This window comes from Procambarus clarkii, chromosome 7 (genome assembly GCF_040958095.1).
Source record: "Procambarus clarkii isolate CNS0578487 chromosome 7, FALCON_Pclarkii_2.0, whole genome shotgun sequence".
In the NCBI taxonomy this organism is placed as follows: domain Eukaryota; kingdom Metazoa; phylum Arthropoda; class Malacostraca; order Decapoda; family Cambaridae; genus Procambarus; species Procambarus clarkii.
Window position 1 is genome coordinate 47,158,678 of NC_091156.1, and position 18,016 is coordinate 47,176,693.

Sequence of the window (18,016 nt, forward strand, 5' to 3'; positions counted from 1 at the left end):
GATATCTCCACAGCTGGCCCAGTAGTGTGTGATAGATGTCACCAGTAACATGGAGGGAGCACAGAGTACACACAGACCGGTCGTGTGTGATAAATATCACCAGTAACATAGCAGAGAGCACAGCCCACACAGCTGTGCCATTAGTGTGTAAGATAATCTAGAAAGGAAAGTTATATTTTTGTCACTGGTATCGCTTTTTGTCGCTCAACGTTCCGTCCGCCTCGATATGGATACTGCGTAGCGGCGACATGTTTGCCCTTATTTGGTGTCACCGTTGACGCCAGTGTTGTTGTGAGTAGTGTACTGTTAACAGTTCTCGTGTGTAGTGAAGTGTCTTGCTTTTGGTTTTACCAGCATTCATTGATTTTATCTGTTGCAAACACTGTACCTGGTGTCCTGAAGGTACTGACCATAGTGTGACCACAGGGCCTTGCCCTGAGTGTGACAGTTGGTTACATTGAGAGTGTGGCCTGGTGTGCTGCGATAAGTAATTAGAGACAAACTGTCCTTAGCAACTCTCCTGCCTACAGCTTTTGGTAAACCAGTGAGCCATAAGGTTTTGGTAAAACAAGCAGCAAATAGCTCTTGGTTTAACAGCCAGTTTAGCGCTAGTGGTACATCAAACATCATCCGGTTATTGTCGTCTAACAAAAGGTCTGTGATAATCTTATTTGTTGTTATTTCTTACACAAATTATTATAAAAGTTCAACATAAGATTAATAGTTTTTCAAGTGAAAGTATATATTCAATATGTAACTATTCTGCTAAGAATTTTCATGTGCCAGTCCATAGGTAATGTCTTTAACGTCAGCCAAAGGGGACAAAGGTGTTTCTACACTCATTTGTAGACGTCGGCCACAGATATATAGTCTCCGCCACAATAGTGTCCAGGGTTTTTCATATATTACAACTACTGCTGTTCTCTGTAAGTGATGTTGAACTTCCGACATTTCACACAATTATTAACCACATGTCTAACCCTACTTTGGCGTTGTAACAACTACAACCACTAAGCCAGCATATATGACCACAAGGTTCACCACACCACCATACATGACCACAAGGTTCACCACACCAGCATACATGACCACAAGGTTCACCACACCAGCATACATGACCACAAGGTTCACCACACCACCATACATGACCACAAGGTTCACCACACCAGCATACATGACCACAAGGTTCACCACACCAGCATACATGACCACTGGTTCACCACACCACCATACATGACCACAAGGTTCACCACACCACCATACATGACCACAAGGTTCACCACACCACCATACATGACCACAAGGTTCACCACACCACCATACATGACCACAAGGTTCACCACACCACCATACATGACCACAAGGTTCACCACGCCACCATACATGACCACAAGGTTCACCACGCCACCATACATGACCACAAGGTTCACCACCACCATACATGACCACAAGGTTCACCACACCACCATACATGACCACAAGGTTCACCACACCACCATACATGACCACAAGGTTCACCACACCACCATACATGACCACAAGGTTCACCACGCCACCATACATGACCACAAGGTTCACCACACCACCATACATGACCACAAGGTTCACCACACCACCATACATGACCACAAGGTTCACCACACCACCATACATGACCACAAGGTTCACCACGCCACCATACATGACCACAAGGTTCACCACGCCACCATACATGACCACAAGGTTCACCACCACCATACATGACCACAAGGTTCACCACACCACCATACATGACCACAAGGTTCACCACACCACCATACATGACCACAAGGTTCACCACACCACCATACATGACCACAAGGTTCACCACGCCACCATACATGACCACAAGGTTCACCACGCCACCATACATGACCACAAGGTTCACCACCACCATACATGACCACAAGGTTCACCACGCCACCATACATGACCACAAGGTTCGAATAGTGATTATACTTGATAATGATACTCTTATTACCGCATTATTACACTTGATAATGGTACTCTCATTATCGATCCCGGGATCGATAATGACTCCTGAGAATTACGTTACTCGACTGAGCGGTCGGCTGTCACTCCCGACAGCCTTTTCGCTCACCACAAAAATCTATGAAAAATTATATTAACACGTCAGTCACGAACCTACATATATATTAACACGTCAGTCACGAACCTACATATATATTAACACGTCAGTCACGAACCTACATATATATTAACACGTCAGTCACGAACCTACATATATATTAACACGTCAGTCACGAACCTACATATATATTAACACGTCAGTCACGAACCTACATATATATTAACACGTCAGTCACGAACCTACATATATATTAACACGTCAGTCACGAACCTACATATATATTAACACGTCAGTCACGAACCTACATATATATACAACCACACTTGTCACAATCTTGGGGAACACAACATGAAAATAACCACACTCTCTTATCACTCCACAATAATCAAATGCCAGGAATCCTGGTGCTACACACGGACACTATTACCTGTGCACTTATGATGACCAGTACTGGATTTCCACACCTGCAAGAGATTACATCACATGGAACACAATAAACATCGCGAATGAATTACTATAATTCTACCAGAGTGGAATATAAATATTACTTGGACATCCCTCACAGTCCTTGGCTAATCTATGTAAACTTTGTTCCCGTGTGTACTCACTACCACACACATACAGGGACACCTGTCTACACCAGTCTAAATTCGTCTGGACTGACATGAATGTCAATAAGGGTGAAAATCTCACACGTTCCCACTTCACCTCACCCCACCGGGTACTTGGAGACAATGGTGTGGGATATCTGGGGCTTGACTCAATTATTTAATTATTTAATTATTTAATTTAATAACGAAGGACCACCCACTTTTGAGTAAAGAGGGACACTAATAAAAAGTGATCATTAGAAAACACAAGGAAGAACCAGTGTCTATGGATAGGTATTAGAAAGAATAATCACTTAAATAAATAATGGACTGTATGATTAATTAACTAAAGTCAGAGCCTCAAACACCTACATTGGGGGTGGGGGGGGGGGGGGTATTGCTAGAACTTCCTATACGCCTAGGAACTAGTGTGGTTCGTCACTAGTTCATTGTTAAGTATATAATATTATGACCTAAAATATTATAGAATCAATAGGTAAATTCAAATAGAGAATATTAATGATTATTAAAATTAAAGAGCAATCATCTAAGTAAACACATCAATTTTCAATAATCATATGGTAAAATATTTGATATGATAATCTTGTGAATTTGTATAATAAAATGGAATAATTAAATGTGTACAAAAAGTCTTAGCTTTAAGACGGTTTCTATGACATCGTTCGTGCTTCGTCCTCGTGATCTCAGGATCTCCACATAGAAGCCATTAGAGGTGAATAACACGAATACAGTTAACGACTCGTTGACTCCTCACATACGAGCTGTAATTTAAAGGATATTACGTAGCATTGAACTAGACTACTTAGATCTCAATATTTATGAAAACAGAAAATAAATATTAATGCGGTACTAACGTTTAATTTGGTGTCGTCCCACTATATAACGACAGACTACCCACGAAATATACAATCTCTAATGATGCATCAAGAAAGAAAATATACTTAGCATGAGCGCAGTATATGCTGTAGTCTGCCGATATCTTGTCTATTAGTCCCAGACTTCCATATTGTTGTACACGTGATTGAGAGTTTTGGCTTGATTCTCGACGCGTTATTGATTGGCCGAGCACTATGGAGCAAATGGAAGAATAATTATTCGTTATTAGTTGGGTATCAGTGTAATTCTTGCTGATAACTCCCCAACGCCACGTGTCTCAGACTCTGACGCCAAGACCTTCCCCTGTCCAAGCATGCACGCTGCACAAGCTGGCTCCACAGTGGCGTCTCCTTCCTCTTCCAACCCGCGTCCCGCATTCACCACCGAAATTATTTATCACGAATAATACTATTTCGCGCAATCGTGGTTGAAATACTTTAATAAGGACTGGGCTGTGATTCTAGGGATTTAAATATTATTGCTTTCTCGTCTTATGGAGGTAAACGAGAAATGGAGAAGATTTTAGTTTCCTCCATGGCATTCACACGTGACAGAAAAAGTATTACTTGATAACAATTGTAACTAAAAACTCTCGATTTAGAATTATTTGGGAGTTACGTTATTCGTAAATAATTATCACACGGAATACTGATGATTTTAAAGAACCACATTCAATTCTCTAGCACATTGGTAATAAATGTGTTTAACTAGACATTTGTGGGAACCGACCTGTGAGATTTATATTTATTTAATTTATATGAATTTATATTTACGTTAATTTATATACTTCGATAGCAATTTGTATAATGATAAGTGGACTGTATTTCTGCAATAATCTCTTAATCTCACAAATCGATCCTCTACACATTAGGGGGGGGGTTATTAAATTAATATATATGCAGCCAATCAAACTACAGTAACTACATACATTGAAAAGGTTCCTTATCTTATAGTACAGCAGGTTAGTCCACCAGGTATAACTAGGGTGTAGACACCAAATTATCCTCTTTGAGGTAGCTTCCACGTGCTGGTAACTGAAGCACAAACATGCTTCCTCGTCTTGACCTGTTAAAAGGGCGCTAGCTGTGAAGCCAGAAACCTAGTATATGACAGGTATTTCAGAGAAACATTGTACATGGAACATGAAGACCTGGCTTAATTACCTTTAGTTTGAGGCTATGTCGCGTTCTAACCGGCTCACCCTATATAATGACATTAATGGCCATAAATGAAAGATACATGGGTTTCGGAAAGAACACTTAACTTGAATTTGTTGACAGCGTGTGATAATGGTACACCTTTGGTTTCCATAACACTTCGTCCAAGTAAAATTAACAGGAGCCGAATTTGCTCCCGTGTGAGCCTCTGGTCTAGTATAAACAATGGCTGCCCTCCTTCCTCCCTGACGCCTGGCTTACATTGTCCACATGTCAGAAAGTGATAGAAGGGTCACATTTACTCTACTTTAATATTGATAATTAACTTAATTTATATAAGATGTTTTATGATGGTAAAGTCCAAAGACTAATGTATTTAAGAACAATTCCCAGCAGAATAGCTGGTGAATTATAATAGTATGTGGTGATGATATCCCGTTTTCTTTAGACGGTAATTCCACTACAAGTTACGTTTTCTATGGGTAACTTGTTTATACAACACAGCTATTATCTGTATGATATATTAAATGGTGTCGGATTTTCCGACAACATTATCTGACGCAATGTTGGTGCTCTATTTCGTAAGAATTCTAGCATTAATATGCAGATATAATAGTTAGTTTATGTTGATACTACTGTTAGTAAATTTGGTTACTACTGTAGTTAGCATATAATAATAATGATTTATTATAATACAATAGTAGTGTATTAGTGTTGGAAATTTCCAACAAATGGGACGGAACACCTGACCTCGAATTCAGGCTTAAAGATAAAATCACCAAAAACACACACAAGGTATTTATTCTCATTTACACAGCCGGCTCACATCCATGCACCCCAGTGTCCCACCCCCTACACAGACCCCCTGCTTTGGAGGTAGTTGGTCAGCAATACCAGGGATAGGCTAAGCTGGTATAGCCTCGTGTGTTGACGGTCGTACACGGATAGCTCAACGCATTTTTCGTAACCTCTCACACAACACACGGCTCGGATCGTACACCCCCGTCCCACCGGTGAAGCGGTGCGTTCGAACACAAATGGCCCGTTCACGTCTAGCTTCAATTTTCAAGAATTTCTATGGGAAAACCTGCCTCTGAACACGATATTTCCCCGTTCACTCGACTGCTATAAGGCACTAGCAGGATTTAGAACGTTTGTATGATCACTGGAGTGGGGACCCACTGTAACACCGTAAAGGTGTTTTGTATTTAAAATATACATAGTACAGGAGTCACAGACAAGATTTCGAGAGGCACCAGGTTGGCGGCCCCTAGTAATTAATAAACTCTCACCTCTAAGTGTTAATGACCACCAAGTGACCATGGTCAGGTCGCGGGAAGTTGACCTGCTCTCTGCTAATCTCATAATTGCAGGCGGCTAGCTAGGGGGGGGGGGGGGGTGACCTTCAAACATGCCGCCAATTTAAGGTGTGGCTTGGTAGAGTGCCTGGGGCTATCTACTTGTGGGCGGAGTTAGCTAGTTGGTCTCCAATAAATACCCTGGGTACTGTACACTCGAGAGATAGACCGATAGGAAGAGACAGACAGAAGACAGGAGAACAGCCAGCAGAGCAGAACCGAGAGGCTGTCAGCCGCACGGGGTCGGACAGTCTCTGTCAACTACAGTCCCCCCCACCCCCCTCTCTATCAAGCTATAGGCAGACACTTGGTGAGTTGAACATGAAAGGTGGCGTAGTCGTGTTTACTAGTGTTGTGTGACTATCAGGGGGCAGACGGCTGTAATGGTCTCGAATTCTGGTGTAGTGACTCACTTTTTACATTAATAATGAACCTTCAGTTCGATTGCTTGAATTCCAATATTTATCATTCTAAATAAATAATTGATTCACTTACTTTTAATTTGATTTTAATTGTGTTCCCGATTAATGGATTAATGGTATGGAATTACTGATATATGCAAACTGGAGGGTAGAGTAATCTAGAGTTAGTGAGAAGAGAGAATCTTGCCTGGAACACGATTCAAGTTAAATCATGCTAATCTATTCCTTATCTTGTATATAATGGTTTTGAATGTATGGTGGCAGTCTACCTTCTACTTGTACTATCTACTTTTCTACTTCTACCTATCTACCATTCTACCTCCACCACCACATCCTATTCATCTCCGTACCCTCTCTCCCTTTTACCTGACCACGCTCCTCCCTCCTCCCGCCTAGTCCTCCCTCCTTCCTCACCCCAAACCCTCACTAATTACTTCATTATTCATCTCTTTCCTTTCCTTTCTCTTATTCGTTCGTGGCTGTGAATTGCTCTAGAGTTCTCTTGAGTCGCGGGTAGCTGATCAGGTTATAATGCTTTGTGTTCGTGATACCTAGGTAATCAAATATCTAGGTCACAAGGTGCTGAATTAGAGAGGCTTCAATAGGGACTCTGGGGGGAGCTTTAGAATAGCTAACTGGGGAGTGGGATAATGGACAAGAAAGAGCTATTTCCCCCACTCCCCCGTTAGAATAGTTAACTAGGGGTGGGATAATGGACTAAAGAGAGCTGTTCCCCCCACCCCGCGTTACACCACGAGCACATTGACCGCCTGTATGCAAATTACCCACGTTCCAGATCTCTACTCAATACACTCCCTATCTTTCTCCCCTTCGAACGGCGACGGCCGTATTGTATTCTGCTGCAGACGACGTCATAGTTGAGGTGGAGAGTGGAGCTTGTGGAGTAGTCAGCCGCCACGACGTCTACTTTACTCAATTTGATCGAATTGAGCAAAGAAGCATCTTACAGAGAGTCGCCAGCCAGCAGCCGCCGTGAGCAGACGTGCTCCCAGGAGCTCCCGCCACCTACAGGAACATCTGAGCGTTGGCTCCGCCCACCTCACTCAGGATTGGTGCGCCAGCCAGCCAATCACAGCCGGCCGGCCGCATAGCAGCCAGCCACACACACTGCCAGTCAGCTACAAGCTCTCTCGGCGTCAAGACACGCCGTGGCAACTGTACTGTGTACCAACCCAGCTCTACAGACGCTTACAGCAGTATGATGTCCTAATAAAATAACTACCCATCCTCATCCTTCATCCCACACCCCCTCCCCCCCCCCCCCATTCCCCACCCCTCCTCCCCCATTCTCTCCCTGCCTGTACCACAACACACCACACACACACTCACACAATACACAATGCATAACCTACTAATCATAGAATTAAGGTGTGAATAAGGCTGTCTTTATAAACTGTTTCTTCCTCTTGTATTTCGCCATTCCAAACGATCATTCCCGAGCGGTAGCCAAAAACGGGTTCTTGAAATTCTCGCGGAGGTTTGATCGGGCAACTAACAGCCTTGTAGCAGGCTTAGGCTATCGATAGGTTCAATTACCACCTTGTCTAGTAGCTCTAGTTGCCTAGCAACTAGAAGTTAGAGGCCTCGGCCTAACTAACACCCACCATCCACTTAGTCTACCTGGACACTTCACAACCACCCACCATAGTATAGATTAGACTAGGCTGCCTGGCCCCACAAAGCTATGGCGACCAAAGTCAGATTCACAGACGAATCTGGCCGGGTTCGTACTCCAGCCCAACTACTTGAGGTGGTTCATGAGACCACCCAGATTACCTACAAAAATGTGTACAAAATAACGAATGGAGCCATCTTGTTGGTACCCAATGCAAACCTCCCAGACCTCCTTTCGACCGACAACCTGAACAAACTAAGGGAGAAGAATATCACTGTCTACCCTCCTGCCTAATTCCAAGCCCAATGCACCATCTTTGTACATAGGATCCATGACATCATCATGGCTCACTCAGTTGAAGAAATAATTGAAGAAATAGAGAGAAAAAACAGGGATGTTAAAATACTTCAAGCCCACAGATTCACAACCCAACGCAACAACCAAGTACTGAAACTTACTCTGGCTTCACCGGAGCAAGCAACACAAGTCTGCACCGAAGGCTTTTCTGCATATGGCATCAAGGCTGAACCTGACAAAATCAACCCACAGAGGTTTTACAAGCTCAAGCAATGCTTCAAATGCTTTCAGTATGACCACTATTCCAGTGCATGCAACAATGGAACCCCCAAGTGCAGCAGGTGCACAGGGGAACACAGCTACAGGGAATGCAGAAGCCCAACACCCAAATGTGCTCTATGCAATGGTGCACATATTGCAATCTCGCATCTATGTCCTCGTAGGCAGGATGCAATCAAGCAATTGCAAGAAACGGCGACAGCAGCCCGTCAACAAGCAACTATTACCATTCCTGCCCCTCCTCCACTAGTAAATGCCTGGGGTACCCCTAACCAACAACAGGCCCAGTCGGTCGCCCAAGGGGGACACCAAAGCATCCAACATCCCCATATCCCCACGGTTATACCAGAGCAAACCCAGAACCATACACAACAGGCCTCAACACATAACTCTCTTGCACCAAACACCGATCCTAAGTCCAGCTTAGGGGCCGAACTCCTAACATTTGCACAAATCCAATTTCCAGACAACCCACTGAAGCTCCTAGGTTTCTGGAACTCTCTTAGGAAGGACAATGGCCTGCCCCCTGTCCATATGTCTGAGGACTCGCTTGCCTACTTGACTCCTAACATCACATCAACTGCCGGTCAGGCCCAAGCACAACCCAACAACCCCAACCCTAGTACTCCCTGCCTCCAGACCTCAACCAACGCCCAGGAGACACCAAACTCCCAGAACCACCCCGGTCCCTCCACCCCGACAAACTGTCAAACACCTAGGTCCACCCTTTCTACAACAATCCCAAACGGGACTTTACTCAAAGCTCTCACAGCCTCCCTTGCCATCCGGAACCCCATCCGGGGCTCTAGGAAATGGCGCTTCTCAAACCGCAGCCCCACAACAATAAATTCCACACAACGCTGGTCCAAGAGGCCTAGGACCAACACTCACAGCCGGAGCCCATCCCCTGAGGACAGAGCAAGGGCAAGCAGCCCCCCTAATTCTCCACCAGAGAGCGACTCTAGCACCACGGAAGTGGACATCATGAACAGCAGTGACACTGAGGACCCCTCAATGGCACTGCAACGTATGGGAAACCCCAACCCCAACCAATCCCTTGCCGGAACCAGGAACAAGATCCCTGGCTCAATAGATTTACCCTCCACCTCCACAAATAGCAGCAGCCAAACCGAATATAATAACACTGGTGCTAGAGCCAAATAAACACATACGTCTCATAGCCAATAATGGGGATCACAATCCTTCAGGTGAACATCAGACATTACTTTAACAACAGATACCTCCTCACTCTGGAGGTAGCCAGACTTAATCCAGATATTATCTTACTCAATGAAACAGCGGTTAGACAGGACCAGCACATCTCCATTTGGGGATATTCCACCAGGGAAGTCAACAGGGGGATGTACAGTGGGGGTGGCAATACTAATAAGAAAAGGGCTCTCGTACCGCCCCATCCTCATAGAAGATGACCACTTTCTTGCAATAGAACTCACCACGTCACACGGCCCACTCATCGTCTGCACCGCATATCTACCACCTAGACTGGCCTACCTCCCCTCCATCCCTCTGAACAAGCTGCTCGATAGGAACCTCCCCACTATCATCGCAGGAGACCTGAATGCCCACCATCTGGCCTTATTCAACGCTACTGCCAGGCCAGACCTCAAGGGAAGGCAGCTCTTCAACTTAATGCAAAACCGGGACCTCTCCTTCCAAGGCCCCCACTTTAAGTCGTTCTTTGCGGGCAACCAGAGGGGCACCCCCGACATAGTGCTGACCAACAGAGATTGTGACCTGTTCCACTGCAGAGTAACCCCAGGCAAGAACGTGGGGTCGGATCACATCCCTGTGGTCACATCCCTCCAGCAACCCCCTTCAGATATGTGGCACCACCCAGGCCCAGACTGGGAACCATACGTGCCCGGGAATATGACACCTTCCTTGCTGACGACCCCATCATTGAGTTCGAAAACCTCTCAACCCAAACGATCGACCAAGCAGTAGACACCATCCACAGCCGCATCCAGCTCGCAACTGAGGCCACTTGTGAAATATCCACCACAAGGACTTACCACCAATATAAACCGACCCGAGAAATCAGAGGCAAAGTGAATGAGTACCAGCGAGCTTGCCAAAGCCACTACCAAACTGGCCAGCCACCAGCGTTGACCCTACAAACACTCAGAAGGGAAACCATAGACCTAACGCTGACTCACAAGAACTACATTTGGGGAACCCTTGTGAGACAGGCCAACCAGTACAAAAGGGAGCCGGGAGCTTTCTGGCGCGAGATCAGACAGCTCTTGGGATCGGTTAACCCCAGCCTCACCCACCTCGTACACACATTCCTTGACGAAGATGAAGAGGAGCAACAAGAAAAAATAGAAAACCCGCAGGATCAGGCTGACCTCATGGGCGCAGTTTGGAAAAAGACACTCACGGCTTCAAACAGCAGAGCCTTCAACAACGCTCACTTTGAACGTGTCAACCAATGGACAACTGAAAACGACGCCTCCCTTCACAGCACCCCTCTGATAGACCTGACAACCCTAGAAGACGACCACCCTCTAACAAGACCCATAACTATGCTAGAGATGAGAGGAGTCATCAAAAGCACCAGAGATAAGGCCCCTGGACCATCAGGGATCAAAGCGCTGCAGATCAAACTTCTACCAGGCAATCTTCTGCAATCCATACTCAACCTATTCAACGCTATGCTGGCATCGGGTCACATTCCTGTAGCATTCAAGTCAGCCAAGATGATATTCATTCCCAAACCCAAGAAAGACCCCCCACCAACCTGGCAACTACCGTCCAATCTCCCTCTTAGACACAATAGGCAAGTGCTTTGAAAAAATCATGTCAAACCGTCTTAACTACTACATGGAGTACAACAACCTCTTCACAGAAAAGCAGTTTGGCTTTCGAGCACATAGATCAACCCAGCACGCAATTAACATCATCTACGACGCCGTAAGCTCAATTCGAAAGCAAAAACAGGTAGCTTTGATTGCGACGAGGGACGTACACAAGGCCTTTGACAGCCTCTGGCACGATGGCCTTGTGTACAAATTAGCAGACTTACCAGCGCAAAACTGGACCCTCCTCCGGCTGATCAGAAATTTCCTTAAGAATAGACAAGTTACCCCCAGCTTCAAGGCAAAAGAGGCCGCAGCCTTCACCCCAACAGCTGGAGTCCCCCAAGGATCATGCTTGAGCCCGGTTCTCTTCAACATCTTTGTAAACGACCTACCCCAACCAGAGTATAGGGACACCATTATCGTACAATTTGCGGACGACGTAACACACGTAATAACATCTAACCCAAGCATCCAAGCATGCAACTGTAACCCGTAAGGCAAACGTAGAACTAGCAAGGACTGCTAACTGGGAAAGGAAATGGAGGATCACCACTAACCCAGAAAAGATCCAATTAAGCACTGTCGGCTGTATGGCCTTCTCCATTGAAAATGAGGGGGGAATAGGAATCAGGGGTGAACCCATAGCCATCTCAAACTCCAACACAGTGCTCGGTTACAACTTCAACAGGCTACTCAACTCCTCCCAGTACGTATCTTAGAAGACAGCGATGGCCCGGGGCTCACTGGCGAGGCTCTTCCGTTTCAAGCAAGCCCCATCCCACATCAAGCTCCATCTGTACAGAATGATCATAAGGCCTAGCCTGGAATACCCTTACGTTCCCCTGAACCTCACCAACAAATCCAACATGCTGAAGATCCAACGAGTACAAAACAAAGCACTTCGCTTTGCGGAGGGTCTGACTCTGATGGACAGGGTAAGAACTGACCAAATCCATGAGACGCTCAACATGAAGCCAATGAACATCAGGTTCAGCTACCTGGCCAGAAGACAGCTGTACCGCATGAAGAACATGTATGTCCCAGACCCCGAAGATCCCTACGTAGCAGAAAACACCAGCAGCGACTACGAGATCCACGAACCACCACACAGAACCAGAAGAATCACTCCCCAACAAAAAGCGATCATACACATCCATGATGAGGCCTTCCCAAGACCTCAAATACTAAGCGGCCTGCCAGACGACCCAGATGAGTGGCCCATCCCAGACCCGATCTACACCAAATGAAGAATAAAGAAAAATAAATAAATAAATAAATAAACAAATAAATAAAAAAAAAATAATAAATAAATAAATAAAACTCCTACAAAAAAAATATAAAACCAAAAAACCATTTGTCGTGGCATCAGAAGTGTAACTACCCTGATGTTTCTAAGATTAGCCTCCTTCAGCCAACTCCATCGGCTCTAGTGCTTTAGGACACCAACAAGGTCACAAACACTAGCCCCCCCAGCCAATGTACTGACAACCCAACATAACACATACGCAAACAAACAACACATTCACAAATGTCAACCCATGGTGGACAGGCCACCGAACTTTCAAACCTCCTCTCTCTCTACACCCGCATCCTCTTCCTGAATTTCATCTCCCCATCCCTCTACCTCCCCCATCCTTTCCATTCCCTATGGACATCAAAGCTAAAAGCATCTTCCTGGGTTCTCCTCAAAAGAATCAATCAGAGGGAGGCACACAGCGGCCTACCCCTCTCAACCAATCAGAGACGAGCTACTAGGTCTGCATTGCTGACGACTGGGGCTCTCACATGAGCCCAAACACAAGATGATTCGGGTTCTGGTTACAAACTTAGGTCTGTGCACTTGCAAAGTGCACCGTCCGCCACAGGCATATAAAACCAGTGGAAGTTTAGTCTGGTGAAACCATCCCCTCTCATTCACTATACCAGACTCACCACCAGCATCATGGTCCTCACCATACCAGGTCTACACCACCAGCATCATGGTCCTCACCATACCAGGTCCACACCACCAGCATCACGGTCCTCACCATACCAGGTCCACACCACCAGCATCATGGTCCTCACCATACCTGGTCCACACTATAAGCATCATGGTCCTCACCATACCAGGTCCACACCACCACCAGCATCACGGTCCTCACCATACCAGGTTCATACTACCAGCATCTTGGTCCTCATCATACTAGGTCCACACCACCAGCATCACGGTCCTCACCATACCAGGTCCACACCACCAGCATCATGGTCCTCACCATACCTGGTCCACACTATAAGCATCATGGTCCTCACCATACCAGGTCCACACCACCACCATCATCACGGTCCTCACTATACCAGGTCCACACCACCAGCATCAAGGTCCTCACCATACCACCACCAGCATCAGGGTCCTCACAATACAAGGTCCACACCACCAGCATCACGGTCCTCACAATACCAGGTCCACACCACCAGCATCATGGTCCTCACAATACCAGGTCCACACCACCACCAGCATCATGGTCCTTACCATACCAGGTCCACACCACCTGCAACATGCTCCTCACCATACCAGGTCCATACCACCACCAGCATCAGGGTCCTCACCATACAAGGTCCACACCACCTGCAACATGCTCCTCAACATACATGCTCCTCCAACGTGCCTCTAACAGCTACTTGAGCACTACGACAAAGTCACTGAGGCATTAGAAGAGAAACAGAATGCTGATGTGATATACACAGACTTCGCAAAGGCTTTCGATAAATGTGACCATGGCGTGATAGCACACAAAATGAAGTCAATGGGAATAACCGGTAAAGTTGGACGCTGGATACTCAGTTTTCTGTCAAACAGGACTCAGCGAGTAACTGTCAACCATATAAAATCTAGTCCAAGTGCAGTGAAAAGCTCTGTACCTCAGGGTAAAGTCCTTGCACCGCTGCTTTTCCTTATTCTCATATCAGATATAGACAAAAATACAAGTTACAGCTTCGTATCATCCTTTGCAGATGACACAAAAATCAGTATGAAAATTACCTCAGCTGAGGACATTGAAAAACTTCAAGCTGATATTAATAGAGTTTTCGACTGGGCATCAGAAAATAACATGATGTTTAACAGTGATAAATTCCAGGTACTCAGGTACGGTAAAAATGAGGACCTTAAACATAATACAGAGTACATAACACAATCAAATGTACCCATAGTAGGAAAACAGCATGTAAAGGATTTGGGAATAATAATGTCTGACGACCTAACGTTTAAGGAGCATAACCAAGCAAATATTGCGACAGCCAGAAAAATGATAGGATGGATTACGAGAACTTTCAAATCCAGGGATCCCATCACAATGGTTGTACTCTTCAAGTCACTTGTGTTGTCCCGTCTTGAGTACTGTTCAGTACTCACTTCCCCCTTCAGACCAGGAGAGATTGCTGAAATAGAGGGAATACAGAGAACATATACGGCACGCATAGACGCAATAAAGCACGTCAATTATTGGGATCGTCTCAAAGCCCTCCAAATGTACTCACTAGAAAGAAGACGAGAGAGATATAAAATAATATACACCTGGAAGATACTGGAGGGCCAAGTACCAAATCTACACAGTAAAATAACAACGTACTGGAGTAAACGATATGGAAGAAAATGTAGAATAGAACCAGTGAAGAGCAGAGGTGCCATAGGCACCATCAGAGAACACTGTATAAACATCAGAGGTCCGCGGTTGTTCAACGTCCTCCCCGCAAGCATAAGAAATATTGCCAGAACAACCGTGGACATTTTCAAGAGGAAACTAGATTTATTCCTCCAAGGAGTGCCGGACCAACCGGGCTGTGGTGGGTATGTGGGCCTGCGGGCCGCTCCAAGCAACAGCCTGGTGGACCAAACTCTCACAAGTCAAGCCTGGCCTCGGGCCGGGCTTGGGGAGTAGAAGAACTCCCAGAACCCCATCAACCAGGTAATCAACCAGGTATCATACCAGGTCCACACCACCAGCATCATGTTCCTCACAATACCAGGTCCACACCACCACCAGCATCATGGTCCTCACTATACCAGGTCCACACCACCACCAGCATCACGGTCCTCACCATACCAAGTCCACACCACCATAATCATGGTCCTCACTATACCAGGTCCACACCAACAGCATCATGGTCCTCACCATACCAGGTCCACACCACCACCAGCATCATGGTCCTCACCGTACCAGGTCCACACCACCATCTGCATCATGGTCCTCACCATACCAGATCCACACCACCAGCATCATGGTCCTCACCATACCAGGTCCACACCACCTGCTTCACGGTCCTCACCATACCAGATCCACACCACCAGCATCACGGTCCTCACCATACCAGGTCCACACCACCACCATCATGGTCCTCACCATACCAGGTCCACACCACCACCAGCATCATGGTCCTCAGCATACCAGGTCCACACCACCTGCTTCACGGTCCTCACCGTACCAGATCCACACCACCACCAGCATCATGGTCCTCACCATACCAGGTCCACACCACCAGCATCAAGGTCCTCACCATACCAGGTCCACACCACCACCAGCATCACGGTCCTCACAATACCAGGTCCATACCACCACCAGCATCAGGCTCCTCACCATACAAGGTCCACACCACCAGCATCATGGTCCTCACCATACCAGGTCCACACCACCACAAGCATCATGGTCCTCACAATACCAGGTCCACACCACCATCATCATGGTCCTCACCATACCAGGTCCACACCACCACAAGCATCATGGTCCTCACAATACCAGGTCCACACCACCATCATCATGGTCCTCACCATATCAGGTCCACACCACCACCAGCATCATGGTCCTTACCATACCAGGTCCACACCACCTGCATCATGGTCCTCACCATACCAGGTCCACACCACCACCAGCATCACGGTCCTCACCATAACAGGTCCACACCACGACCAGCATCATGGTCCTCACCATACCTGTGCCATATCATGAAGACCATATCATGGTCTTCACCATACCAGGTCCACACCACCATCTGCATCATGGCCCTCGCCATACAACGTCAACACAACCAGCATCATGGTATCATCATACCAGGTCCACACCACCAGCATCATGGGCCTCACTATACCAGGTCCACACCGCCAGCATCACGGTCCTCACCATACCAGAGCCACACCACCTGCATCACGGTCCTCACCATACCAGGTCCAAATTATAAGCATCACGGTCCTTACCATATCAGGTCCACACAACCACCAGCATCATGGTCCTCACCATCAACATCATGGTCCTCACCATACCAGGTCCACACACCACCAGCATCATTGTCCTCCCTATAACAGGTCTACACCACCAGCATCACGGTCCTCACCATTCCAGGTCCACACCACCAGCATCACGGTCCTCACCATACCTAGTGTTGAAAATTTCCAACACCGAATACAACACTGTTGTATTCTCATTAATTATTACTAACTCTGCTGATTATTGTAGTAAGTAAAATTAACACCACGTAGAATTCACATGTACTAATAATTTCATCTGTGCAATAGGCTAGAATTCTCACGTCACCCGACGCCAGTATTGCGTCAGATTTCATTACAATAGACACATTATATCCAATGTATCTGAGAATTGAATTCGATTCTCTATAACCAAGGCGTTCTGTGTGATAATTAATTACAGATAAATTGACTTCCAACTAAAAGCCGAATAGAGCGTTAGAGTCATAGCAGTTATCTAGTAATAAAAATTAACGTCACAAGTGAATGCCATGGAGAGACATTAATTCGTCTCCCATATATGTTTACTATCACGAAACTGGCAAATAATAATATTTCCCTCTTCTAAATAATAAACCCGTCCTGTCTCCAACATTTCAAGCACAAATGCGAGAAATACTAATATTCATGACAATAATTTGTCTAATGAACGCGAGACGCGGCGTGGGTAAGGAGGGCACGCCAGTACACGTGTGCATACGCTCTCGAGCGGACCTGTTTGCGTCGTGCTCACGAGGAGACGCCATTACCCAGTCATCAGGGTAAACGTTATCCATCCTCAGAAGAAAGTCACCACTGTGAGGCGTGAACCACCTTCCAGACAATATCTTCAACTGGTGTCAGTGTAATATAAGGAACCTTTTTAATCTGGTTCTTGACTACACGTGACCGGCTAGTGAAGCGCGCCATTATCCAGGATAGGTGAAGCCAGAGCCTAGGGCGCGAATTTCGGCAATCTTAAAACTTATACAGTGCCCTTATTAGCTAAGTATCTTATCCTTATTTGATGCATCGTATAAGGTGTAGAATCGTAGCTGGGTGATTTGTCGTGACAACGTATACCAACACCAAACTACAGGTTATTACCCATTATCTCCTATTAACATTAATTTCTTGAACATAGAGATTCAGTAGTTTAATTAGTTGCTACTGTAAATATTTGTTTTGCAGCAC

General features: G+C 45.9%; 1 protein-coding gene across 1 annotated transcript in view; it reads left to right on the forward strand.

The window, feature by feature from the left end:
• Window positions 1-304: 304 nt before the first annotated feature.
• LOC138358391 (uncharacterized) overlaps window positions 305-18,016 on the forward strand; it is a 61,976-nt gene continuing 44,264 nt past the window's right edge. Inside the window, exon 1 of the mRNA XM_069316235.1 lies at window positions 305-654. The gene's annotated coding sequence lies outside the window, so the exon portion shown is untranslated. The remainder of the gene's footprint in view (window positions 655-18,016) is intronic.